This window comes from Camelus bactrianus, chromosome 8 (genome assembly GCF_048773025.1).
Source record: "Camelus bactrianus isolate YW-2024 breed Bactrian camel chromosome 8, ASM4877302v1, whole genome shotgun sequence".
Taxonomy (NCBI): Eukaryota; Metazoa; Chordata; class Mammalia; order Artiodactyla; family Camelidae; genus Camelus; species Camelus bactrianus.
In genome coordinates this window covers 68,767,862-68,795,501 of record NC_133546.1, presented here as the reverse complement: position 1 = coordinate 68,795,501, position 27,640 = coordinate 68,767,862, and the positions used below count along the sequence as shown (strand labels likewise).

General features: G+C 38.8%; 1 protein-coding gene and 1 non-coding gene across 11 annotated transcripts in view; both read left to right on the top strand.

The window, feature by feature from the left end:
• The first annotated feature begins 13,578 nt into the window (after window positions 1-13,578).
• Window positions 13,579-13,682, top strand: LOC123613637 (U6 spliceosomal RNA). The gene has a single exon (XR_006721013.1). It is a non-coding gene; the product is annotated as a U6 spliceosomal RNA (small nuclear RNA).
• A 2,250-nt stretch (window positions 13,683-15,932) lies between these two features.
• The window catches only part of MYO6 (myosin VI), a 127,110-nt gene continuing 115,402 nt past the window's right edge, over window positions 15,933-27,640 (top strand). For 3 of the 10 annotated variants that reach the window (XM_074368718.1, XM_074368717.1, XM_074368711.1), the window contains exon 1: window positions 15,943-16,135. The gene's annotated coding sequence lies outside the window, so the exon portion shown is untranslated. The other 7 variants (XM_074368719.1, XM_074368715.1, XR_012508757.1 and 4 more) reach the window with 6 other exon arrangements.

Below are 27,640 nucleotides of genomic sequence, written 5' to 3'. Positions count from 1 at the left end.
TACTTTTACTAGGATTCTGAACTCATCAATGTATAGAATGTGGCCAGACTAGCGATTCTCAAAGTGTCTTTGCTAACTCTAGTTTTGAGAGATAGTTAAGAGTTCTGTGGTCAAATAAGTTTGTCAAAAATTTAAACCAAGTTAAGCAGATTTCTTGGAGCTTTTAATATGCTAATAAGCAGAATGACCAAGCAAGAGGAAAATACAGAACAGAATGCTAAATACAGAATCTGGCCATACACTCCTTCTCCTCTCCTGCATAGGTTCTCTAGACTTCCTTACATGTACTACCCATCAGAAGACAGAGTTAACTATTTGTGGAGTGTTTGTGAACTGAACTTCATGAGAAGATGCTTCTGAAACTTACCTGAGGCTGGGTATTTTTTTACATCTTATTTTATTAATAGTTGAGTATATAATTTGGAAGCTTGAAAATAAATGACTAGTGTCTTGGGGAAATGAAGTTTCATGAGAATCATTCTTTTACAACCACTGTAATGAAAAAATGTACAAGTCTAATTCTTATATACATGTGGATCCTTCTAGGAAAAAAACAGATTTGATGACTACTTTTTGTAAGGTCATCAAATCCCCTAAACTCATACACAAGTAGAAATTGTGTGAAAATATGAAAGTGAACTGAAAGGTTATCTGGAGGTTTTTCCTTCTGTTTATCCCTGAACCACTGAACTGCCAGCTTGCACCTTACCTGACTTCCACTCCATCAGCCTTTACTGTAGAATTAAATTAAAATAGACTTTACACCTAGAAGCATTTTTTCCTTGTGAAGAAATCTGTGCAAAGAAGTACTCTTTATTAATATACTTCCATCCCTCAAATAACTGAAAACAAGTTGTTTAAGCCGGTATAAAACTTACTACATTTATCATAATGAGTTTTATATATGTTGACAGCAGAGAATTTGATCCAAAACAAATTAGATGAAAAGAAATTGATCCTTAAATATTGAATAAATGTTCTGAGCACCTACTTTGTACTTGGTATTGGGGATTTAAAACAGGGAGCCAAACAGATACCATCTTCTCCCCTTATGGAGCTCCTTACAGTATAGTGGAAAGATACCTGTTAATCAGCCTCATGAATGAATAATTTTAAATAAGTGCCATGCAGGAAAAGCATACATTGTATGAAGACAGTATATAGCCTAATCTGGGAAGGTTGGGGACATCTTCCCTGAAGATGTGACATTTGAACTATTGGTGGACATAAGCTGAATAAAGTCTGAGAGGGCAAGAGAATAGGGCTTGTAGGCAGTGCAAAGGCCCTGAGGTAGGGAAATGTGTAACCTGTCCTAAATGATAATGGCCTCATTTATTAGATGTACTGTATGTCAAATATTTTTCTAAGCTTTTTAAATGTATGAATTCATTTATTCTTTACAATGACTCTAAGAGAATATGTACTGTAATTACTCCCGATTCACAGAAGAGCAATCTGAGGTCCAGAGAAATAGATTCCCCAGCAAGGCTGAGCACCATTTTACCCTAGAAGCTAAGTTAACTTGGCTAGATAAAGGAAGATGAAAATAAACAAGATGTCCGTATTGTTTTAGAGGTGTAGTGTGGCCAAACCTTGATTATTATGGAAACTGGCTGTAGAGGGGTTTTTTGAACTATGTTATCTTTTAGTATGTTTAAACGTTTTCATAATTTAAAAAATAAGATTAATGTAGGCCCATGTAAGTGGAGCTCAGAGCAAAATGGAAAGGTCTGCTGGGTCCTGATCATGCAGGGCCTTGAAGCCACATTCAAGATTTTGGTCATTATCCTAAAACAATACTGAAGCATTTCAAGCAGAGGAATGATCCACTGTGAATGTAAAAAAGATCACGACGGCTGTAATGAAAGCAATAGAGGGGACCAGAATGAGTACGAGCCTGTACCACAGTCATTAAACTAATGCTGAATTACTATAGCTAGGGTAACGATACAACAATGCCTGTGATCACAGGAATGCCAAATAACGAGACGTTATTTGGATATTTCATTTGAAATGTTCCTCTTAGAAACGTAAACAAAAACAGGAGTGTTCTTTTGTCCCAGTCAGAACTTTTTTCTTTACAAATGATTATCGAAGATACTTAAATATCAATGAAACATACAGCTGAAAAATGAACAGAAAATGACTGAAGACAGTATTGACAGAAAAATAATTTTAAAGACAAAATTATTTGTAAAGTGTGTGAAACTACCAAAGAAAAAGCATTAAAAACTTTTTAAACACCAAAGTGTTATATTTTTCAAATAGAAACATAATAAAGAGAAAGTATAAACACTACTGAATATCAGCATTCCATTGTCTTCATAGGAGAAGTACTGTGGCAACATAAAATTAAAACATTCAACTAGGTCGATTGCGTGACATTTTCAAACATGCTTCTTAGGAAGACTGCCCAAAGCACCTGTAACAGAGCTAGTTCTGTTCTGAGTTTGCTCTCTGAGTTTTGCAGAACTTGCTCTCTTAGCCCAGTCTCCTGTCACGGCTGCTCGGATTTATGGTGGACACCTCATCTCACCGAAGTTACTTTGTAGTGCTATGACCCAGCAGATAAAAAACAAACAAAAAAGCCAATCACATCTGATCGTTGGGAATTTGTATTGTAAGAAACAAAAATAATTTGCAAATTGGAAGTAGCAGTGAAGATAGTGTATTAAAATGACAATCTAATAAGTTATTTAATTTCTAAGATTTTTTTTTTTTTTTTACATTTTAACCTCTGAATTAAGGCTACATCTTATCAAATAAGAAACGAGTTTGCATCAGAATCACCTTCAAGGCTTGATAAAACATGTATCACTGAGCCCCACCCCAAATTTCTGATTCAGGATTGTCTTCAGTGGGGCCTGCAAATTTTCGTTTCTAACAGCCCAGGCAAGACCACACTTTGCGAATGAACCACTGATGTATTTCTTAGTAGCATTTTCAGCCAAGTGCCTGAAAACCTCTTAACGGAGGTAAAACTAAGAGCACCAGGCATCAAAGCATCCTGGATTCAATGAAATACTGTATGAAATTATTTTATGATATCTAGTCAATAATACTTTATTCGTAATTACAATTAAATGTGAATAACTACAGGCATGTGATCACACCACACCACTTAGCTTTCTTTTTTAATTGTTATAGCCTAGATTTATCTTTCTTTTATAGCCTCGTTTAACAACTTTGTATGTATTCTTTCATATTTTCTCCATATTCATATAATCTCTACATATAGTAATATATGTATAAAGATGTATTAATTGCTTTTCTTATAAAAACTTAGGACAATAATTTAAATATTTCTAAGCATCTTTCGTCTCTCAGCAATATCTTGTGAAACTCAATCCAAGCCACCTGGTTTAAGCAAGATAAAAGTGAATTATGTGAGGGGCTGTAACTTTTTTAGCCATTGCCTTACTCGAGCAGTCCTCATGGGCTTGGTTATGCTATAGTAACACTTCCAAAATCTCAGTGGCTTACCCTCTCCAAAAGTTTTCTTTCTTTGGTCATTCTCTGTGTCCCAAAGGAGAAGGCAGGGGAGTTCTGCTCCTCAGTTACTCGGCTGCCCAAACTGATGATGTCCTAGGCTGGTTCCAGCTTCCAGAGCTACTACAGGCTGGGAAGGGAGTCTGGTGAGCAGCACGTGGACTCAAAGCTTTTCCTAGAAGGAGCACATCACTTCCACTCACACGGCACTGGCCCAAACGAGCGAGGCAACACTCCTGATTTCAAGAGGACCAAAGAATTTCACTCTTATCATATTTCCAGAAAGGAATATTTTTAGCAGCTTAAGTGACTTCTACGCTACCGATGGGCATTTCCTTTGTCCCCATGAGCATGTTGTGTATAAGTTCTATAATATGCTTGTATATACTGTTTTTATTTCTTTATACACTGGTAGTTTTATTGCTTTGGAATAGATTCCCAGGGATTGCTGGATCCAAGGTCCCACATATTTCAAATTTTTATAAATATTATCTGCTTATTTCCTAAAAGAATGTAAGAATTTACATTTCCTCCAGCAATTTATTAGATAGAGTACAACTTTTCCTGCATCCTCAGCTTTTTAAAATTTTGCAAGACTTGTACACATACAGCTGTGTTCATTATTACTTTGATTTGCATTTCCCTGAGATCTAGTTTAAGTTCGAGCATTTGTAAATGACAGCTGTGCTTATCATTTGTCCATTTTTTCCATTGGATTAGTAATTGTCTTTGTTTTTATTAATATTTAAGCCTTCTGAATACACATTGTCATCTTTTATAAGTGTATCTTTTCATAATCTATTATTTGTCTGTCGACTTTGTTTATGTATTTTCCATACCAATATTTTTATGTATTTTCTGAGTTTTCAATCTTGGTTAAGAAGCTCCTTCTTGACTCATGATAGCACATATAGTCACATGTATCTTGCAAGATTTTTTTTTAAAAACTTAAGTAGTAAAACTATGGAACTTATTTCTGTGTATGGAAAAAGATATGGATGTTATATTCATAAATTTATATTCTTCAAAATAGCCATTTGTGCCAGCATCATTCATTAAAAATCTTTTTTGGCCTCACAATGAATTTCCATCTTTGTTACGTATTAAATTACTACAATAACACTGAAATTTCAATTTTTTTCTTTAAGTGGTCTACTCATTACTTCATTTATAACTAATAACCGAAAGACATAGTGAAAGCTGTACCCAAAGGAAGTTTATAGACTTAAGACACTTTCATTATTAAACCCAAAATGAAAAATAAGGGAATTAAAACATGTTAGAACAGTAAAATAACATTTTTTCAAAAGACTCGGAAAAGGAAATTAAGGATGATGAAAATCAGTGAACTCGAAGTTACTCCACCACACAACCACACCCTGGCACAAAAGCCCGTAAGTCTGGGTTTTTTGAAAAGATAATAAATTATATAAACTCTTGAGCCTGACCAAGGAAAAAAGAGAAAATGAAAAAGAAAAGGAAGGGAGAAACATCACAAATACAGAAAGGCTTTAAACAGAGACTTTAACTTGCAATTCTAAGATTACAAATTTAAAAGCTTGAAGGAAATAGGTGACATCTTAGAATGTTAGAAGATACCAAAACGGATTCAAGAAGTAGACTTGATTATATTGTGGACACTTAGCAGACGTTGGCACGGCGTTACAGGGCTACATTATAATGCACAAATACCCTATCAATTCTTGGATTTGAACTTTTAAACAATTAAATCTGAGGTTATTTAAACTATTCCAAGCCATAAAGATGGGTGGAAAACGCTCAATTCATTTATGAGACCAGCATACCTTTAACAAAAAATTCTAATGCAGATAGTATTAAAAAGGAAAACTAAGGAAGTAATTTATGGTTCAATATTGACAAAATCTATTGGGGAGGGTATATAGCTCAGTGGTAGAGCATGTGCTTAGCATGCATGAGGTCCTGGGTTCAATCCCCAGTACCTCTGTTTAAAAATAAACAAATAAAAATACTATGTTTCAATAAAATAAACAAATAAAAATAAATAAACCTAATTACCCCCCCAAAAAAACCCAAAAAATTTTAAAAAAAAAAGATTGTCAAAATCTAAATAAAATGCTGCTCCTTAGAATCCAGTAATAGTAAACAAGTGATGGCCTATGATCAAGTTCAAAGCTGTTCAATATCAGAAAAGATATCAACTTAATTGTTATGTCAAAGAGTGAAGGGAGAAATTTATATGATTGTATAAAAACACAATCTTTAAATGAGAACAGGGAATCTGTTAAAATACAGACTGTAAGTTCCTAGTAACAAATAATACATTAGATGGTGAAACACTTAAAACCAATTAAAGTGATACCGAGAACTAGATAGGCTCTCATACTTTCCAACACTGTTTTTGCACTTAAAACAAGTGTTTTCTAAGACAAGAAAATTAAATAACTGGTATAAACCTTGGAAAGTAAGAGATGAATTTTTTTTTGTTGAGTGGGTGATTATATAACTGGAACATTAAGGAAACATGTTTAAAAAAATTTTTTTGTTGCATTGCATGCATAAATACACAATGAGAATCTGGAAAAGAAACGTAGGAGGGAATTATTCACAATAATTACCAAGAACTATAAAATACTTAGGAATAAATTTAGTCAGTAAAGCATATGACCTGAATGAGAAAACTACACAATTTCATTGTTGGGCATAGAATAAGACCTTCAGGAATGGAAAACATAGATAATCATGTTCTTGGGTGGGAAGGTATAATATAAAAACATTGATTCCCTCCTAACATTATATAACTATAATTCAATTTTATATAGAACCAGTAGTGGCATTTTAGATTTAAAGTCTCAAAGCTTATATATAAGGAAAAATGCCCAAGAGAAGCCAGGAAAAGAGGCAGCAGAATGTATGACAAATGCACTATAAAAATCAATCTGGAATCTGGGGAGGAAGACAGTAAAATGAAGCATGTTCAGAGAAACAGACCAAAGCAGAGGACGACAGAAGAGACCATAGGCAAAAGAGACACCGTCAACACACAAAGGGTGAAAAGAACACAGCAAATGCTGAAGTGAGTCAGGAGTCAGTAATCCAGGTGTTCACTGTTGCCACCCTTCTGTCTACCTGTTCATTTAGGTTGTGGGCTTTAGAATGAACGGCTGCTGTCATCAGCAGTGTTTGAAGTACTAAGTAGCACATGATAATAACAGTCCTTCAGTTGTTTTTATCCTTAAATCATTAGAGACTTGGCTATAAATAGGATAACCACAGGACTCCTGGGGAGAAATTATTTTCTAGACACCGCACTAGTCATGATTTCCTCAGGTTGCCAAGTAACCCTCAAAGCCCAGGGCAAGACTAGTTGCGGGGACTAGAGACCCTCCTTTCTGTGACAAGCAATGGCTGTCAGACTTTTCCTTTCTTTGCCAGGCTTTCGGACAGTGACACCACTGATTAATATATTTTAGATTTTTGCCCCTATATTAAATCTAGTTCTCTATACACCCCTCCCCCACTGTCACACCCACCCCCTTCCCCCTCCAGCCACCTGCTTTTCTCTCTCTCACACACACACACACAACTGAAAAGTTTCAGGAGGAAACAACCTTACACTTTCTTAAGAGATCATTTCTGTTTTATTCTTTTTTTGAAATGCTTCTTAAAAGCCACTACATTGATATTATCATCCACAGTTTGAATAACACCAACGTTTTAACCTTTTGCGCTTCAAAAGATTTAAAGACACAAGAGTAAAATTTTATCTAGTGATAATTTGGATACATTGATATACTCTTGCTGCATAAATTATGAAAACTATTTTTTAAATTCTCAAATTTTGTTTTAAAACTTATTTGAAGGTGACATTGAACTTTGGAAGTTTGATGGGTGTATATAAGGCAGACTGTTTTCTAATTCTGTTCATTATCTTTATTACTGGCACGATCAATGCATTTTTCTACAAACATTTGTTTTCAAATATCCAAAAGCAAAATTAAAAATTTTCATTGTACCCAGAAATGACCGTAGACATTTATATGAATTTGCTTTAGGTAATGAACTTAACCTGGTTATCTTCACATTACTAATAAATATGCAAATATAACATTTATTTCATCTCAGGAATATATATTATTTCTTTGGAAAGATAAACTTTCTCACAGCAACTTTTTAAAAAGACTCATGATTCAAGCATCACGCCATTCACTTTAATCTGACTCTTCAAGAGAAAGTAACTAAAAATTCAGAAAACTAAAAAAATACTAAAAATGTCTCAGAGTATTTTTCTTTTTTTAAACATAAGCTTCTATTTGAAGTACTACACATTTATAGGGAAAGACAGATCATGAATAAATGAATGTATAGCTTAAAGAATTTTCACCTAGTGAACCCACCTGTGTAACCACCAAGCAGCTAAAAAACAGAACACTGCCGGGGAGGATCTAGCTCAGTGGTAGAGCGGGTGCTTAGCATACACGAGGTCCTGGGTTCAGTCCTCAATAAGTCCATTAAAAAACCAAATAAATAAACCTGATTATCCCCCAAAAAATTTTTTTTAAAAATTGAAGATGACCAGCATCTCAGAAGCCTTCCACATCCCTCTTCTTAATCTACCAACCCTCTGCAATGTATAATTTTGCAAAATTAATACATGCAATAGATTATTTAGATTATTAGATTTTTGTTCAGCAAACATTCCCTGCCTACACATCCATGTTAAGGCTTTTCATCCTCTCCCCCTGGTGCTAGGCTTGGTCACCTTTCTTTGACTAATGGGATGTGGGCAGAAGCAGCAGTGTGCCAGTTCTGAGTCTAGGCTTTAAGAGACAGCAGGTTTCTGATTTCTGACACAAGGAGAACATATCCCAGGTAGCCACTGGGTCTTCATCCTGAACCCCAAAACGAGACACATGGAACAGAACTGCACTTACCAGCGGCCTGAATTAGAGCTGTCCTAGGGGAACTACATACTTGCCAGAGAGGAAAATGAATGCTTTTCATTAGATGCCACTGAGATTTTGTTGGGTACACAGCAAAGGCTGATTGATGTAATAAACATTTGGCAAACTTGATAAAGCGTAAGTGAATGAACTCAGGTTATTACTCTGTGCATCCATTTAATGCTTTGTTCACTTCATACTTACGTTTATTATTAACTGTAGGACAATATTTAACTCTGACACATACTTAATTGGATACTTCCTGGTCAGTGCTTACTTGATAGTTCCTTGATCTATTTCAAGATACCACAATTTTAAAGCAAGGAAACCAGCCACAACCGATGTTTTCATTTATTTAACAAATACTGTTTTCAGAATAACACTGTGTATCACTGATTTCTTTAAATGGTACTCCCCACAGCCAGTCTTTTCCCGTTTTTTAATATTGTGTACTTGGTAAATTTTTGCATTACATACTATCAGCTTTGAATATTTCATTCATAACCTTGAGAGAAGATAAATTTTTTTTCTGATTTCTTTTTTTTTTTTAATGTACTGGGGATTTTATGCTAAGCATGCACTCTACCAACTGACCTATACCCCTACCCTACAATTTATTTTCATTTTTATATTTTTATAAGATAGCAGCATCACAATGTTTAACCCCCATATGAAAATGAAGAAGAGTTGTTAAAAATAGAAATAAGTATTGTGACAACTCCATATGTATTGAATCACGTGTGGAATAGTGACAAATTTAAAGTACCATAATCCTTCTCTTCTGCAACAAAGCTCTAAAATGTTTTAGAAATATTCATTTCTGAAGGACTTCCACTGTCAAGACTATGGACCTGCTCAAGTTCATTCAGATCAATTCCATTTTACAAAGGTTTAGTCAGTGAACACCTTTTACGTCCCAGCTGGCTCCAGATGTCCAAAGACAGATAAGATCTCAGCGAGCTCACAGACACGTGAACACATATTTACACGTTAGGAAGTGTGCTAACACCGAGATCTCACAGGATATTTCAGTGGGCATTAAATCCAACCTGAGGGTTGCAACGTATTGATGATATTACTATTTAAATAAGGAGCAACCAGACACTGAAAATGATTAACTTGTAATCAGATTGGGATTAATTTGTAAAAATTACAATCTTGAAGATTTTAAACACCATTCATTTTTTGGTGTATTTTCTGGACTATTTATGCAGTCTGTGGACAACTGACCTTTCCAAACTGTGTCACTAAATTCTTTATGTAGATTATTTATTTATAACAAATACATTCTTATGGTTTCCTTTTTCAAAATTTATTGCAAGCTTGTTTTTATATCTTCTCAGAGCTTCTTTAAATGGTACATTTTCTTTTTGAAATTAAATAATACCCATAAATTCAACTGTAATCATTTATTCATAATACACAACCCAAAAGATAATCAACTACTTTTCTCATTATATTACTGAAAGGAATATAGTTATAGCAGGAAGGCTTCTCTAGACTGGGAAAATTTTTAGAAGTTATATATTTTGCATAAATTTCTGTGCATTTTTTTTAACATTCAGGTTTCATCAAAGCTGCATCTAAAAGAAATTCTCTAATTTCACATATTAATTTCTATGTTTAAAACAAAGCTAATTTCAAATACGTTTAGCACTGGTTTTATTTTTAAAGATTTACTTTTTTCTTGCTCAAATGTATTTCAAACTCTTCTAGCAAGTAACAAGTTCCAGCTTATGTGGGAATGGATTCTTTTAAATGCACTAATTATTGTTTATATGATGTATACACAGGATTGGTAATATGCCATTTGTAAACCTCTCTTTAGTTTGCAAAACACTTTCATTTTTGTATTATCTTATTTAGTTCTTTCCCTGAGGAGGAGGTATTATCATCATTGCTATTTTATTGATGAGTAAATTGAGCCTCAGGGAGATTAAGTGACTTTACAGGTCACAGGCCTGGAATCTGGTCCCTCTACCCACTACTCACTTCATGTTAAATAAGTTTTAATATAATACTGCACCTCCAGAATGGCTGTCACTTAATCATTTTTTTTAAAAATTTAACTTGGTTAGGTTACATTTGACCCATTTAAGTCTGGGGAAAAAAATTGATTCTCCTCTGCTTTTCTTCAAATTACCATACTCGAGCTAGAGATCACAGGATACAGCAAATTAGATGAAAGATTACTTTTAAGGCATGTGACAGATCCATTAAAGTGCTTGAGGTGATGATCTTTGTGCTATTAGACTTGTGCTATTGTTTCAGTTTTAATTATAATACCACTGTAACAACTCAGGAAAAACTAGCTGGGAGTTTAAGTAAGAGAGACACTATAGATACAGACATTTCTGAGAGTTAGAATGATGAGATGGGTGTTGATCGGGTTAAGCAAGTTTTTCTTTTTAAGCATCTATTGGTAAATATTTTTGCCTTAATTTTTGTCCTTTATATAGAAAATATTTCTAAAATGTACTAGCCTACTTTCTTTCTGGAGAGTAAGTTCAGGAATGATGCTGCAAATACCATTTAATCTTTTTGAAGAGATAACTTATGATTTTATAGTGATTACATTAAGCATTTTTTTCATGAAAAATTATGGACATGCAGATGTTGATGGTATATAAAGATGCACTAAAATACACCCTAATGAGTTTCAGATTTTCAGGTAATAACTATTATGTATAAAATAGATACACAACAAGTTTCTCCTGTATAGCACAGGGAACTATATTCAGTATCTTGTAATAACCTATAATGATAAAGAATATGAAAAGAATATAGGTATTACATACATAAAGGAATGTATGTATGTGTATAACAGAAACATTATGCTGTCCACCAAAAATTGACACATCATTGTAAACTGACTATACTTTAATAATTAAAAAAAATATATATATATACTCAAAGGAAAAAAAATCACAAGACTACCTCTTTTGGGACCTGCTTATTTCCATACTTCATTTTCCTATAAATTCCAGATGATTACCATTAGTGCAAACTTACTAATAACTAAAGCAATAATTAAACCTTCTTTTAGAAGTTATAATGCTGTAAATATCTCACATATTTATTCCTTAAGTAAACACTTGAGTACTTCCTCATTCCTCTTTTGTAAGATGGGGATAACAACAGAACTTTTCTGTATCAGTTAGGGTCTCTGGTTGAAGGCAACAGAAAGTACTGGAAGAAAATTACCCAGTAGCTCACAAAATCATCCGGGATGGTGGTGATCTAGGTGCGTAAAATGCGCCGGGCCATCCATTTTGAATGTCACTGTTGGCACTGTTAACACTCAGACCCAGGTCAGCATAATTATCCACACCACTGTGAATTATCTCTGCGTCTTTGGGTCACTTTGTGCAGAATCCAAGTTTCACGTGAGAGTGTCCAGTTGACTTACCTGGGTCCCCTGCCATGATTACGCTCTAGTTGCCACGTAGTAGAGAGAAGGACATTGGCCAAACTCAGTTTCCAAACTGTGAAGTGGGCCCTGCTCCCACCCACACTCAAAATTAAGGATTCTCCACAAATAGGATGGGAGTTCAGAAACTAGGCAGGCAAAAGGCAAACGCTTGCCATACTGCCTCGTAGGACGAAGAAGATTATTTATTTTGTTTTGGGGGGAGGTATAGGCTTTTACTTACTTATTTAAATGAGGGTACTGGGGATTGAACCCAGGACCTCGTGCATGCTAGGCACACACTCTACCCCCGAGCTATACCCTCCTCCAAGGGCTGCAAAGATTAAATGGGATGATCTATATAAAGTGCACAGTGCAGGCACACAGTAGGCATTCAATAAATTTCTGCATTGGTATTAATTCAGTGAGACAGGCAGTGTGCTAATCTCTAGGGATGAAAAAGTAATAGGGGAAATTTTCTTTAGTAAAAGGCAAAAGATTTATTCAATCTGGAGAGAAACCAGAGTAGTGGGGGAGACTTTCTAATTAAAAGTTCAATATTTTGGAGAGCTGTTAGATGGGGAAACAAATATAAAAACATAATTCTAATACCATTAATAAGTGCTACAGTATAGGTATGAGGTGGGTCTCTGGAAAACAGGGAAATGAAAAACCAGTTTGGCCAGAGGCAGGACAGAGAAAATAGTCAGTCTGAGTTTCGAATACTGAGAGGAGAATCACAAAAGGACTTGGCATGTTTGAATGCCTATGACCAGGGCAGGCTCAGGATTGTGAAGGATTTTGTATGCCATCTAGATGAGTTTTCATTGATCTGAAGGTCACCAGGATTTGGTAAAAGAGGTGACATAATCAGGTGTGGAGGAGGAGTGGTGAGAGAATGGGTGGGAATGAGCAGAGGCCATGTCCAGAGCTCAGATAAGAAGATGATGGATGTTCTAAGAGAAGATGGGGAGTAAGACAACAGCTTAGAAGTAATTTATGACATAGAATGAACTGCATTCAGTGACTCCAACAGGAAGGGTGAGGAAGGCAAGGAGCCCTGCGTGACTTAAAAAACCACAATTTTTTTGAGATGAGTGGATGCTGATACCATAATTGTCTGTTGGCAAGGGGAACATCTGAAGCAGTTGGGAGAGGAAAGAGTGTGAGTTTCTGTGTGATTTTCAGCCTGCCTTACTCTGGGAGTTGGCAATGAAGATGCAGCTGAAGCTATTAAAGTGGGTATCAGTCAGGGAAGGTGCAGAGATTCTGTAAATACCTGTGAAATTGATTCCCATAAAAACCACAAAATTTTGCATATAGTGGTGGGGGGAAGGTATAGCTCAGCAGTAGAGCACATGCTTAGCATGCACAAGGTTCTGGGTTCAAACCCCAGTACCTTCATTTAAGTAAATAAATAAATAAACCTAACCCTCCCCAATTTTAATAAATTAAGACATTTGCATATGGTTTCAGAGAGCGTTCTTGGAGCCCCCATCTATGATAGGAGATCCATGCATCTTAGTTCAGGAATTCGTAAGATGGAACACAGAGACTCTGGGAAGAGTCTTACAAATATTTAGTGGGTAAGAGCGAAGTTGAAAAGTTTACAAACATGGAATACATTGTTGAGTTTTGGCACCAGATATGACACAGTTACATCCACCATGCTTAATAACGCATATGCAGTTTCCTAGAATCGTCTGTTCTCTTGCTGTTTGTTCATCCATCTGTCCCATTTATTCAATAGTTAACACTGTGCTCACTTCGGCAGCACATATACTAAAATTCGAACAATACAGAGATTAGCATGGCTCCTGTGCAAGGATGTCACACAAATTCGTGACGTGTTACATATTAAAAAAAAATAACAATAATGGTAGCCACTGTTTAATGGGGTGTGAAAGCCACTATGCTTGGCCCCAGGGACACAAAGACAAACAAGTCCCCTATTCTGCCCTCAAGGAGCTTACAGTCCAGGTGGGAGGTAGTTATAAGTGCACTAAGGTAGCAACAGCGAAGTAAGTGTCGGAAGAGATGTGTGCAATGGGTGGTAGGAGAGGGATGTGACAGGGGACTAAACTGCACCTAAGTATTGGAATAAGGGGGTTAGGGAAGGCTTCTTGGAGGGAATACATGGTCTTTGTTCTGAAGGATTAATCGGATTTAATCTGGCAACACTCCAGGGTAATAAATAATAGCATAGCTTGTCTGTTCTGGACAGCCAGCACTTCAGAATGGCTTGAATGTAAAGTGCAAGAAATGGAGAAAGGCAATGGGTGGAAATGCAATTGGATAGGTAAGCAGGGCTAAGACAGTGGTCCAAAATGCAAGTGATTTCAAAGGTGACCCTGTGTGAGGAAGTCTGGTTTAGGACAGCTTTAAGGAGATAAGGACTGTGATGAACTGGGGAAGAATGAAAAGGCATTCAAATTCAATTAAAAGTAAAAGCAAAAGAGATTCCCACAGTACTAGCCAAACAAAAACAGTTGAAGGCTCATATAAGACATCTTAAGGAGCCTGGACTTTATACTAATGGTAGTGGCGTGCCACTATAGGAGCTTAAAAAGACGAGTACATAAATCAGGCTTGTATTTTATAAAACATAAACCTGACGGTACTGTAGACACTGGATTAGCAGGGGACAAGACTGCAGCCTGGGAAACTGGTTAGGTGGCTAAAGCAGTATGCAAGACCTGAAATGATGGTGGCCTGATACAAGATAATAGTAGTTGCTACGAAGAGGAATTGGATACATCAGAGAGATAAAGAGATAAAAAAGAGACTCAGTAATGGATTGGAAGTGGAGGACGAAGGAGAGAGAGAGAAAAAAATAAGTTATTACTCAGAATAAGCTATATGGACTTCTATTGGTCTGTCAAAGCCTTTTAATCTTAAATACAAAATGAAGCCAAAGCAGTGAATTGCTTAAAGTCTCCGCTGAATTCATCCTTTCCTCCTTTTCTCTTTTTTCGAAACCGTTTTGAAATCTAGTTCTACATACTTAAGATTTACCTCCTGGCAATCTGGAATTAAATCTCTGAGATTGCTGTAAATTATTTCCTTTCTTGGTTCCTCTTCCTCATTCTTACTTCCCTACTTTATTCTTAATATTTTATTGTTTTAATTATATGCTAACATGAAATACCTCATCATAATTTAGCTTCTCCAAGAGAACTGTGGAACATCTCAATAACTGGAATTTGTCTCCTGTCAGAATCTTGTATACTTCCTTAAGTTTTCTAGTTGTGAACTTGGAATGTTACGGGGTGGGGCGGAGGCAGTTCTTCGCTGTAGGATCGACTAGCTTTTTTCAGCGGAGACTTTCAGCATTATAATTACCACTTCATTTTCTTAAAAGAAGCTTTTTTTTTGTCGTAAAGCCATTGTTTTCATCATATAATTCAACTTTGCGTAGCTACTTCCTTAACTTTCAAATATGACTCACAGGTATGCCATTGATAAAAGCAGTACAATTTAAAGGACAGAGAAGATCGGAGCTCTAATAAGTAAATAGCGCGGCGGCGTAGGGAAGGCCAAAGAAATGAAAAATTTCCATCTCAGACCTCCTGCTTCCAAAAGCAGAACAGCAAACAAGTCTGTTGCACAGGAAGGGTACGACCTTCCCAGGGCAGCCCAGCCCCAGCCGGCGCGGACCGGAGCCAAATTCGTCGTGCTCCCTCCCTCCGCCACAGCGCGGCCTCGCTCCCGCCCGCCCCCGCCAACAACGCGGGGTCCTCGACCCTTCCCTGAACAAAGTTCTGCCTCCTGGAACAGTCACGGCATCCTGTCCAGAGCGGTGCGTTGCAGGCGCTGGAAACAATAACCGCCGCGAAGGAGGCCGTTTCATAGGGGAAGGAACAAGGACCGTCGGCCAGGCCGGGGGCTGCCCCTCCCCGCGCCCTCCCCGCGCCCTCGCGCGCCCACCCGGCCCCGGGGGCTGTGAGCCGCGGGCCGGGCGAGCGCAGGGGCGGGGCGGCCCCGGGCGCCGAGCGCCCCCTCCCGAAGCGCCCGCGCGCCCCGCCCGGCCCGGCCCGGCCCGCGGCGCCCCCGCCCCCTCGGGCGCTCCGTAGCCGTGACGTGCGCGCGGCGGGGCCGGGGACTCGGCGGGGCGCCGGCCGGCAGGCGGAGACGGACCCGGGATCTGTCCGAGCAGGAAGCGAGCAGCAGACCGGTCGCCGCCGCCGCCGCCCCGTCCCTGTGCCGGTGCGCGTCGTCGCCCTCTTTCCTCGCCCTCAACACCCCTCGCCCCGCCCCCAGCCTCACCGGCGACAGGTAGCTCCGCCAGCGCGCACCTGCCCTCGCGCCCGCGCCGGTGAGTGTCCCGGGGTGCCCGCGGCGGGGCGTCAGCGCCGGGGCCTCGCTTCCCGGAGCCTCGCTCCCGCGAGCCCGGCCTTGCTTCGGGGCCTCCTTGCGCCGCCCCGGGCCGACGGCTGGTCTCATCTCCTCGGGACGCCGGTGGGTGAAGCAGGTGATGAGTGGGCCGGGGCGGCGGCGGCGGCTCACGGTAGCGCGGGGCTGGCTCTCATTTCCACGGGACAATGGGAGTCTCCTTTCATGGTCTTATCATCACCGAGGTACCTTTGTGTGCCTTCTCTAGCTCCCAGGTGGAAGCAGAGCACTCAGGTGTCCAGCTCTGCCTTGGACGCCCCGTGATAGTTTTCTCTTTCTTAAACAAGCTTAAAATTCAGTGCAGGAACAGTGCTGTTTGTTCTGAGATGTGAGGATCAGCCGCTCCCACTAGTAGTTTAATCATGTAGGAACCCAGGTTGGGACTATCTGAAGCTGTGTTCGTAGACTTTAGGTGGTCTCGTGCCTTGGGTATGTTAATTTATATATCTGCTCCTGAGCAAGAGCTTTTCCTTTTTGTTAATTTCCAAAACTCATTAAAACGATTAAAATGCTCGAACTCTGAGATTTTCAATAGGAAATAATTTTATAGGGTTATTACTAGAACATCCATGTCAGAAATATTTCCATACAGTTTCAGAAAACATGTTACATTTTATCCGCGTAAAGTTTGTGTGGAGGAATGCTTAAATCCTAATCTACAGTTACAAGGAGCTAGGAACATGGCCCAATTTAATGGGCTGATGTACACGCTAACTAAAAGTTTCATTTGCTGTGATGCTCTGGTGGTGTAGATGCAATATAGCTAAATATCGTCAGGGTTTGAGAGTTTTAAACATTAATATTGTTAAGATTTAGCTGAACACTAGTCACACTGTAAAATGTGAATCTTGAACTTAGGCTGGTAATGGTCATGGTACAAAGGTTGGCAGCAAAACGACATTTCTCTACAAATTAACTAAACTTCTTAGATGTCTTGGGTTGTGGTTTTCCACTGGAAATTGTTTGATGAGAAAATTACCTTGGTGTGTTTTATTATTAATTTTAGAAACCCTACGAATTGGTCTATAGCCAGAGCTTGAAACAAAGCAACCTTTTAAAATAACTCATTGACTTTTAAATATTTCCAGCTCATTTTGAGTATGTTCAGTTGTGCAGAATTACTTGCATAGTGGTAAACAGAAGTCGTTTTCGTCTAATGCAGATTTGCCCGTTGCATTTGTATGTTCTGTGTGACATGCTGTTTATTGTTGGCTTTTTAAGTTACCTTTTAGTTTTCCAAAACTAGTTTAAAAGGGGACAAACAGCGGTGATGAGCAACCTTAAGAAAAGATTATGATTAAAAACTCTAAATATTTGTAATATATGAAACTACATATAATGCACATGTATTCTTTATTAGTGCCTGGAAACACAAACAAGAAAAAATGTAATGTGTTGTTGCAATATTTACTGTAAGGTAATGCAAGGTCTTGAAAACATCATAAATTGGAACCCATGGGGCTCATCTGAAATGGATTTTTTCCTCTGTTTATGTTTGTGTGATGAAGTTTTAAAATAACAGCGGCCAGGAAATCTGAGAGAAGCTGAAGGCTTTTTTCTCATCCTGTTGTGACTTTGCCTGGAGACTATGGTGTATCATGTAGCTCATTGTTTAGATAACCCGGCTGTCTCTGGGTTCTAAAATACAACTTTCTTAAGAAAATTAAAAAAAAATTTTTTTGACTATGTCAGATTTGAATAAATATAAGTACCCCAAACACTTTAAAAAAATTAATTTTCACTGTGTTGATAATTGAAGCTCCATCTTTGATGTGTAAAATGCCAGTTTTGAAAAGATGTCTAACTTCTGTGAATTTTTCTTTTCTGTATATTAAAACATTTTAAGTAAAAGGTTGAAAAAATATGACAACTTCAGTAAATCTCACAGTTTGATTGTGATCCCCATTATGAGATCTTTGGTAGTAATTTGTGACTGGACCTTTAGTAGGGTAAGATTGTCACCCATTTCTTAGATCTCTGCCACAATGGGAACACTATCTGAGGAACTTGATCTAAATAATTTTCAAGGTTAGTGGTCACATCTTTTTACACATGAGGAAGTTTAGGTTCATAGAATTAAATATTTGCTCAAGGTCCTGTAGCGCCAGAAGGAGAGTCTGGATTCACACCCAGCTCTTCTGACCCTGAGGTCCCGGTCCTTCCACCAGAGCCTGTTGCCTTGATGTAATTTCATTTGGGAGACTGTTCAGGTAAACCTGCAGAACTGGTAATGTGTTAAATATAATCCTGAAGAAGGTACATAGGAGTGAGGTTGAGAAAGGCCAGGAATGGGGCTCTGGAACCAATTTTTGAGTTCTGCGTTTGTTTCTTCCCTCTAAGGTGGATGGCCTTGAACAGCGATACGATGTTGCTGTATGAATTCTGCGGGAAGTCCCAGAGTGTTACATGTGTTGCACACTTTATTTTGATGGGTTCACAGGAACTAGAATTAGGCTGTAATGTAACACTGGTTTTCATCATAGCTGAAATGAAAAGTGTAATGTTGCTGGTTAGGATAGAACTTAAAATTTTTCCTCAGATGATATGGATTATTGCCTATAAATGCAGTAGCCGCTGTCTTTTAAATAATACATAATTAACTCTAGGGGGGAAAATGGTTTTCACTTATGATTAAATTGTGACCGGTAGTATTGGGGCATTTTTTTTTAAAATGGCCGTGTTTATTTCAGGAGTGTCCCTTGAGCTGTAATAGACATAAAGAACAAAAACGAGCACATAGAGTCCATCTTTTATAACAAACAGGGAGTCATTTCAGCAGTAGAATGTGGTTGGGTAAAAGAACAGAAAAATAATAGGCTGAGTTGGGTGACTACTATTAATAACAGGTGTTTTATTATTTGGTTTGAATTGGAAGGAATTTTGCATCTTAAGGATACTCAAATGCAACAGTAAACGTGAAACCATCATCCAGGGGTTTAATGTAAATTATTAATGGGTGATCTGTAACACATCTGCTTTTGTGTGTGTGTGTGTGTGTCTGTAGATAATCAAGAACTAACTAAAGTTAAATAAGCTTAATTCTGCTTTTGAGGCATTATATAATGTTCAGAGGAACCAGGATGTTTTGCATTTAAAACAGTTATCCTTTTATTTGACAAATTTAGTGGACTGTTACTAATCTTAAAATTTAAGTATTAGAATATCTTCCTATTTATGGTTTTCAAAAATAAAGTTTTTTTTTCTTTACTGAGTAGTGTGAGAATGACATAATGGTTTGAGAAATGACCACAAGTCCGGCAAATGCTCTCTCCCTGTGAGAACTGAAGCATGGGAAGTAAAACCGGAAGAACAGATCTGGCACCTTTAGAAATCTTGCTGGTGTTAAAGGGAGGGGAAGTCCTTTTCTGTTCAGTGAAACCAAAATACGAAAGCACATTCCTTGGGTGATACTCACACAGGTGAATATTCACATGGCTCGTAAGTAATGTGCACAAAGGCAGGTGGTGCTCCTGGCCAAACCGTAGGCATCTTTATAGATGTTGTGTCACTCGTGATTTTATTTGAAAGTCACCTGCTGCTTAACCTCTGCAAGGAAGGATTTTGCATCAAGTAGAATTAAAAAATGTCTATTGTATGTGGATGAGCATCTTTTTCAGCAACTGTTTACTGAGGGCCCACTCTGTTTGAAATACAACCGTAGGTAGGAACTGGTTCTTCCCTGTTCTGGCAGATCTTTGGATCTAGGAAACAGGAAGAATGGCAGAGACATGAAAAGAAAGACGAATGGTAACATCCGTTTAGAATCCAAAGACTTTGTGTCAGAAGTTAACACGTCACACTATGGCACTTCACTGTTTTGAAATCATTTTATGTGCATTTAGTCCGAAAGCAGCTTGATGAGGTAGATGTGGTAAATTTATTCCTGTTCTGTGGATAAGGAAATGGAGACAAAAAATTAAGAGCTTTGTCCAAGGCTGCTGTATGCGGCTGCTTTAGAAGCACAGCTGAGACTGGAACGCCTGTCTGTGGGTTCCCTTAATAGATTCCTCCCCCTCCCTGGGTCTCTGACTCCTAGATGCTGGTTAGGATTCCCTTCTGAGCAGTGACTCATTTCATTTTATGGATTTAATTCAGAGGGTTCAGGAAATTCTGAATGATCACAGTCACTCAAGTGATCCTTGTTAAATATGTAGTTACAAGCCCCCCCCCCTTTTAAATGTAAGGCAGAAGGTGAGCTTTTGCTTTTTTTTTTTTTTTTTGATGGAACTGCTTTAATAGTTTTAATAGATGAATGGAGCCGACGTTCACTTTTTTAGTTGTAGAGTTCTTAAAAGCCAACAATTAGTTAAAAAAGAAAGAAGAAAAATATTCTGGGGGAATTTTGAAAATAAGTTTAATTGCTTGGCACAGTGGTATTGATCTGATGATTATGCTTGTTTTTGTAAGGATTCATTAAGGAGCTAAGGTGTGTCTGCATTGGTGTCTTTATGCCTTCATTCATTTCACAAATATCTGAGTGTCTACTACGGGCCAGGCATTGTTCTAAGGTGATAAGTTAGGACCAAGTCCCTGTGCAGAGCGGCATGTTACTGTTGTTTTGAATTAAGTTAATTATAGACTCGTCGTTCCTGTATGTGATTAACAGGGCTGACCCTCAAGTTGGGAAATAGTTGTCAAAGGGGTGCAATTTGAGGGCTGCTAAAGCCTCATCTGCTCTAAAATATTTCTCCTCCTGGCCTTCAGTCGACCGAGTTAGAGCACTGTTACCAGTCTGCTCCTGATAAATAAGGATACGTTCTGTCTTTTATCACAGTTTCAGAAAACAAGGCGCCAGGACTGCTGTGTTGGCTTTTGTAAGAAGGGTGTTGGCAAAGTATAATTTTAATAGGAGCTATTGTTCATTGAGCTCTTGCCACGTGTCTTACATACATTAGCTCAGTTAATCACTAGGTCACCTCAGTGCCCTTGGCATTATTTCTCTCACGTTATGGATTGGGAAACTGAGGCACAGAGAGGTTAAACCTGCTCAAACTCCCAGCCAGTGCTTACGTGGTGGAGCTGGAATTTGGGTCCTGTGGAGTACGTTGCACATAGCAGTAGCTACTCCTGTGGGAAGAGTGCTGATGCACTGGTACTGGTCCGCCGGGGTGTGATGGCGCGCCCTGCGGGTGGAGGGAAGATCTCGGTGAGTGTGGTGGGTGGGGAGAGTCAAGAGAGCTTGTTGGGTGAGGGGTGGGAGTTAGCGGGGACAGGCGGGATCACTGCCTGCCTAGCTGCTGGCCCTCAGGCTTACCCTCCTGTTACAGCCCCCAGGTTCTAGAGTTGCACTTGTGCATAAGGGCCTGCTTGTCCAGCTCCAGGGTAAGGGGACAGACACGGGTGAGGGGATCCTAGTTTTGCCACTCATGACCTTGGTCAGGTTACTTCATTTCTCTGGGCTTCGGTTTTCTCAGCTGTAAAACGAAGACAGCAGTCCTACGTACCTGGTTCTTGTGAGGACCGAATTAGACAGTAGTATTTGTGAAGCCCATGTCGCACTGGCCTGTGGCGTCCATTATCATTGTTACTATGTTGGTCCCCCCTCCATGTTTAATGGGGAATGTTTGTCCAGAAGGAGAAAAAGCTATGTATCGGAGATTTGGTTGGAGTCTTGAAGTTGGCCAGTTTTAAGTAGTTCTGAAATTTAGGTGTGCACCAGAATTATCTGGGGAGCTAGTAAAAACAGGTCAGAGCTGTGTGGGTGCGGCCTGGGCAGCAGCATTTTAACAAGCTTCTCCGTTGATTTATTTGTGCACCAAAGTTTGAGAACCACAGGTTTAAACCTTTTCTTCATCCTATGCTTTGGGGCAAGGTGTTGGCAATAACAACAAAAAATTACTTAGGTTAGTTAACTGGCATCGTATGGCAGAAGGAAGTGAAATGTCGGTTACCAGAATCTCTTCATTAATGTTTTTTTTTCTTTTAAGCTTATAGCATTTATCTTGAGAGGACAACGCAGTGTTAAATTTCACACCTAAATTTAATTGTAGTGAGAATTTTAGCTTATTAGTCAACTTCATTGGAAAGTGAGTTAGTTACATTTAATTTTTAAGCATTTATGCAAATAGTAATATGTAAATAATGCTTGTTTAGATCTTAAGACCTTTTTAAACATTTTCGTTGGATTTCTGTAGATAATGTACTCTGAGTAAGCAGACTTGGTATTGTCAGCCACATCAGGCAAGATTTACCCTTGATGGTGCCAGTGAAGAGACTCCCGGGGTTGGGGAACAAACACGGTGGTGAGGCCCCCAGGGAATAGCAACAGTGAGAAGCCCTCAGTTCTCCAGAGAGTCCCAGAGAGGAGAGCTGGCCCTGTGGAGCAGGGTGCAGGGAGCTGTGGCTTAGCGCCTGGCCAGAGGGGAGCGAGGGGACGTTCCCTGACCTCCAGTCCCTCTGTCCTCCAGGTCTGGGCCGGTGATTCACATTGCTAGCACCCAGCACCCAGCTCGGGAGCCTCACATCGCTCTGTGCAGGCTCATCCTCCCAGGGCAGCAGCAGAGCAGAGAAGGGGTTGGGGGTGCAGTAGAGCAAAAGGAGAATAAGTCAGGCATTGATTGGAACCTTTGGGAACTGGTAGCATTTCCTTGGTGCATTTTAAGTAACGTGTAGCATCGTGATACACCTGCAGAGTGATTGAGACTACCTGTCTTGTACACGCTTTTGAAAAATAGTTGATTCGCTTTCTCGTTTAATCAGTTATTTTAGGAACTTTTGGTGACCCGTAGAACCCAATGAGAAACATAATCTAGGTCTGTTAACATACTGTACTTTTATTAATACGTTGTTATGCCTTAATGAGGTTTTCTGAAATTGCCTTCATTAGGTCGTCTTGGTTTGATAGCATAAAAGGTTTTCATTGAAAAAAAAATCTAATGATTAAGTTTAAAATATTTTGGCAAGAAAAGTCTTTGCCTTCTGAAATTTATACTTCCTCTTCACCTGAACTCTTGATAGAAAAAAACACCAGAACACAGACTTGATATACTGACAGTTCATAGAACTAAGACTAGTTACGAAATAATTGTTTCTTCCCCCCAAGTCCTTTGAAAGGCACCTTAAATTTCTGTATAAACTTGTTATAATTTGCTGTTACTCAGCTGTCTTAAAGAAAAAGGTTTCTCACCTTACAGAGATGGTATGAAGGTCCCTAGTCCATGAGTATTACTCCCCCTAGAACGATTAGAATAATTTCTATTTCTTCTCTTGAGGGTTCCAGGGAAAAACAGCACAAGATTTTAGATTAAGCATCAGCTAGGCTGGATCATACTCCCAGCTTCCAGAAAATGAGAACAAACTAATCGATAATCAATGCCTGGCAGTGAGACTTTAACATATTAATAAAGGATATTTCTGTGAAATGTTATAATTGGGTCTTTTTTTTTTTTTTGTGAACCAATAACTTTCTCAGCTTGTCTTTAAAAGAATATGGTGGGGAAAAAACAGATTTGGAGTAAACAGAGTAGCTCATGTGCTTAGAAATCATTTAGATTTTTTTTCTGTCAATGGGTGTTTTTCTTTATCTTTTCTTTTTTAAAGGAGAGACTTCAAACTTTTGTGGGATCTTCTAAAAACGTATTGTTTATTTTGACTTGACACTGATAGAATTAGAATCCCGCAGGAAAGAGTTGAGGCTGTTGGTTTTTCCTTGTTACGCTCTTTGAATTTCTCTGATTTGAGGATTGAGTTATTCCAGAGAGAACTTTTCCCTGGTTCCTTGTTATTTTTCTTCTAAAATTAGATCAAACAGCTGTGTTTTGGTTTGTGGGCATGATTTGCTGTCTGTGATCCTTTTGGCATTTGGGGGAAGAACACAGCGTGCATGTGTATGTGTTTCAAAAAGCAATGAATTCATTTCTCTGCTTTTCTAGTCCATCATTGTTGAGCTGATGGAAAGAGCAAGATGATTTATGTATCTTGGTGCCTGATGTTTCAAATAAAACTATGGCTTGTGTTGGCCATTGGGTTGATGTAGAAACAGATGATTGTAGGGGGTAAAAGTAGTCATCATGCAGTCACTGGCCAATTAACGAGGTTTATATTAGCTTGAGAGAGATTTTCTATCAGGTGTGGTGGGGAGGGGAGAGGAGGAAGGGAAGTGAATGAATTTGACCATGTGACCAGGTGCACTTCAGATGTTTTAGAAGCCATAAAAAAAAAGACTGCAGTCAGAATTTTGTATTTTATAGAGATAGATGCTACTGATAAGTTTGCTTTTTTGAAGTGGGGAGGGATGCAGTATAAATTAGGAATTTATAAGCCAGTTTAATTGGGTGTTTTTGATGAGTTATTAGCACAAATGGCTGCATGCAAGGATGTTCCTGTGTCAGAAAGTGGGCTCTCATTTATGAAAAGTGTGCTTCTGGAACTGGTCCAGTGTCTCGTGCCCTTGGGTCCTCTTCCCTAGAGTTCCTCCTGTTTAGCATCCAACATTGACATGGATTATTTTCAGGACATGTAGCCACCGGAGTGCATCAGCAGGATTGGACAGTGAAAGCGGGGAGAGTGTTGAATGACTGGTCCAAAATGACCCTAGAACAGTACAATTCTAATAATTCTTGAGGTACAATGATATGCCTCCACTTTGGATATTTTCCAGCCATTTGCTCGTTTAATTCTCACGCTGATCCTGTGAGGTGGCTCTTCTTGCCCCCTTTTGCAGCTGAGCGAATGGAGCTCTAAGTAACTTGTTAGATTATGCGAGTGGAGATGGGCAGAGCTGAGGGAGGTCTCAGGTGGTCTAGTTCCAGAGCCTTTGCCTCATTTAGAATTTTAGGTTACCTTTTTCTGTGTGTTCTTGTAAAAACTCAAAGCTTTGACAATCCCTTCAGAATGAATCTGTTCTGTCTGTCTCTAAACAAGGGGTAGTAACATTCCGACACCCAGGTAGCTGTTGCTTGATTTCGCGTCCCAGGCAGACAGGTCCTCTGTGATGCCCTCCTGTGTCCTCACCCTCCGGTTCCTGCTGGTCACAGTCTCCAGCCGCCCCGCAGCTGTTGAGAAGGGGGGACCTTATGGACTTGTGAAGTCCAAGCCATTCCGAGGGGTATTAAACCCCTCATCAGCTACCCCTTTTACCTACGTACTTTGTGAATTTGCTCCTAACGAATGAATGTATTGCTGTGAAGTCTTGTGTAAATTGAATAAATAATTAAACTATAATTTAAAATTATCCTTGGAGAGCGTCTTGTTTAAAGGAGCGCAGTAGTGACTTTTGTAAAGAGAAGAATCTTTCTGTGAAACAAATGATTGTTTTCTCTATTGTACTTGTAAGCATAGGTCTTTCACATGTTACCTTTGCATAAACATTGGTCTGGCTGAATACACATTTCATATAAATGTGCCTAAATCAAGTCTGAGCTCATATTGTGCCTGATACTATTAATAAAAAGAGATCAGATAATAGGTTTCTTTTTCTTAAATGCTGTTTGTTCGATTGGTACTGAACTGTATTTCAGTAGTCTTATCTAGACTAAGAATGATGTTCTTTTAAGCAGTAGATTGAGGTTCAGTGTATAGCACAACAGTAAATTCCCTTTGTGTCTTAAAGTTTACTAGGTAAATGTTAACGTCCTGTTTAAATGCTTAAGTCAGTGTTTTATAAGACTCTGAAATACATTCTCTGAAAATAAGAGTGTTTTATTAAAAAATTGTTATGGTTGAAAAGCAGACAAACTGTTGTTTGGAAAACATACTTTCCTGTAGCCCTGGGTGGAGTGTTTATTTCCTGTACCTAATACCTTGCTAATGAGGCCGTGAACCCAGTTTCATTGTAATCTGTGTTCTGTCCCTGAACACTCAACAGAGACTACTCTGTAACCTCCTAATTAATAGGTCCAGTGGCCTCATTTAGATCATTATTCGTTTCCAGCCTCTTCAGCTATTGACCAACTAATCTTCCTTGAACTCTTTCTTGTTGGTTTCTGTGGCCGTGCGCGCTCCCAGGGCTCCGACTTCCCTGTTTTGTTCTTCCTGCTTCAGTTTCTCTGCCCAGGCCTTTACTGTTCGTGTGTCATAAAATCCTGTGCTTGGCACTTTGCTCTGCTCACTCCGTTCTTATTTTTGATGATTATATCAGCCCCATGGTTCTGGCTCATTTTTATGTAGGTTTCTCCCCCAAATTTCTTTCTATGTTATCTTTTTTTTTAAAATTGGAGTATAGTCAATTTACAATGTTGCATTAGTCGCTGGTGTACAGTATAGTGATTCAGTTATACACACCCACACACAGGTATTTTTTATATTCTTCATTACAGGCTATTGCAAGATATTGAATATAGTTCCCTGTGCTATACAGTAGAATCTTATTGTTTATCTATTTTGTGTATAGTAGTTTGTAATCTGCTAATCTTAAGCCCCCAATTTATCCATCTCTCTGCTCCCCCCCATAACCATAGTTTGTTTTCTGTGTCTGTGAGTCTGTCTGTGTTTGGTTTGTAAATAAAATTTGTATCTGTTGGTTTTTTTTTTTTTTTGGATTCCACCTATAAGTGATATCATTTTGATACTGTCTTTCTGTCTGACTTACTTCACTTAGTATAATAATCTCTAGGTCCATCCATGTTGCTGCAAATGGCATTATTTTATTCTTTTTTTATGACTAAATAGTATTCAATTGTATAAATATACCACAACTTCTTTATTTGGTCATCTGTCGATGGACATTTAGGTTGTTTCCATGTCTTAGCTATTGTAAATAGTGCTACCGTGAACATTGGGGTGCATGTATCTTTTTGAATTAAGATTCCCTTTGAAGTTGCTGGATCAAATGGTAAACCTGTTTTTAGTGTTTTAAGGGTCTGTATTATCTTGACCAGTATTTCCAAACTGATGCTCCACAGACAGCGTGAAGTTTCACGTATTCCCATCAAAGTCACCTCCTTTCAGAAACTGCGTCTCCTCCTGTTTCCCTTATGACACCCTCATTACCCCAATTATCCGTGCTCAGAGCTTTCCCTCGTCTTTCCCCACTTCACTTGTCATGTCTGTCAGCTGCCAAACCCTGCTCTGCTTCTGGAAGGTTGGCCATCACTTTCTTCCCCCTCCGACTGAGGCCTCATTCCTCTTCCTCCATACAGATCTCCCTGTGTTTGGCCCTCTTCCTCTGTGTACAGTCTGTCCTGTGCATTGCCATTAAGTTCTGTTTCAAAGTAGGGGTCTGATTGGAATATTCTTTTGTTCAGTAAGAATCCCTGTTAGCCCTTTAGTAATCCTTTTGGGAGTCCAGACTTTTATTGTGGGATTTGAAACCCTTTGTGGCTTAATCTCTTGGCCCACTTTTCCACTTCGGCACTCGTGACGCTTCTGCTGTCATACGGGAGTGGCCCATTGACCTGTTCCCCAGACATGCCCCCTCCTATCCCCTGTTCTCTCATCTTATTCTCATTCAAGCCAGACTTTGTCTGGAATACACTTTCCTTTAGTCAGT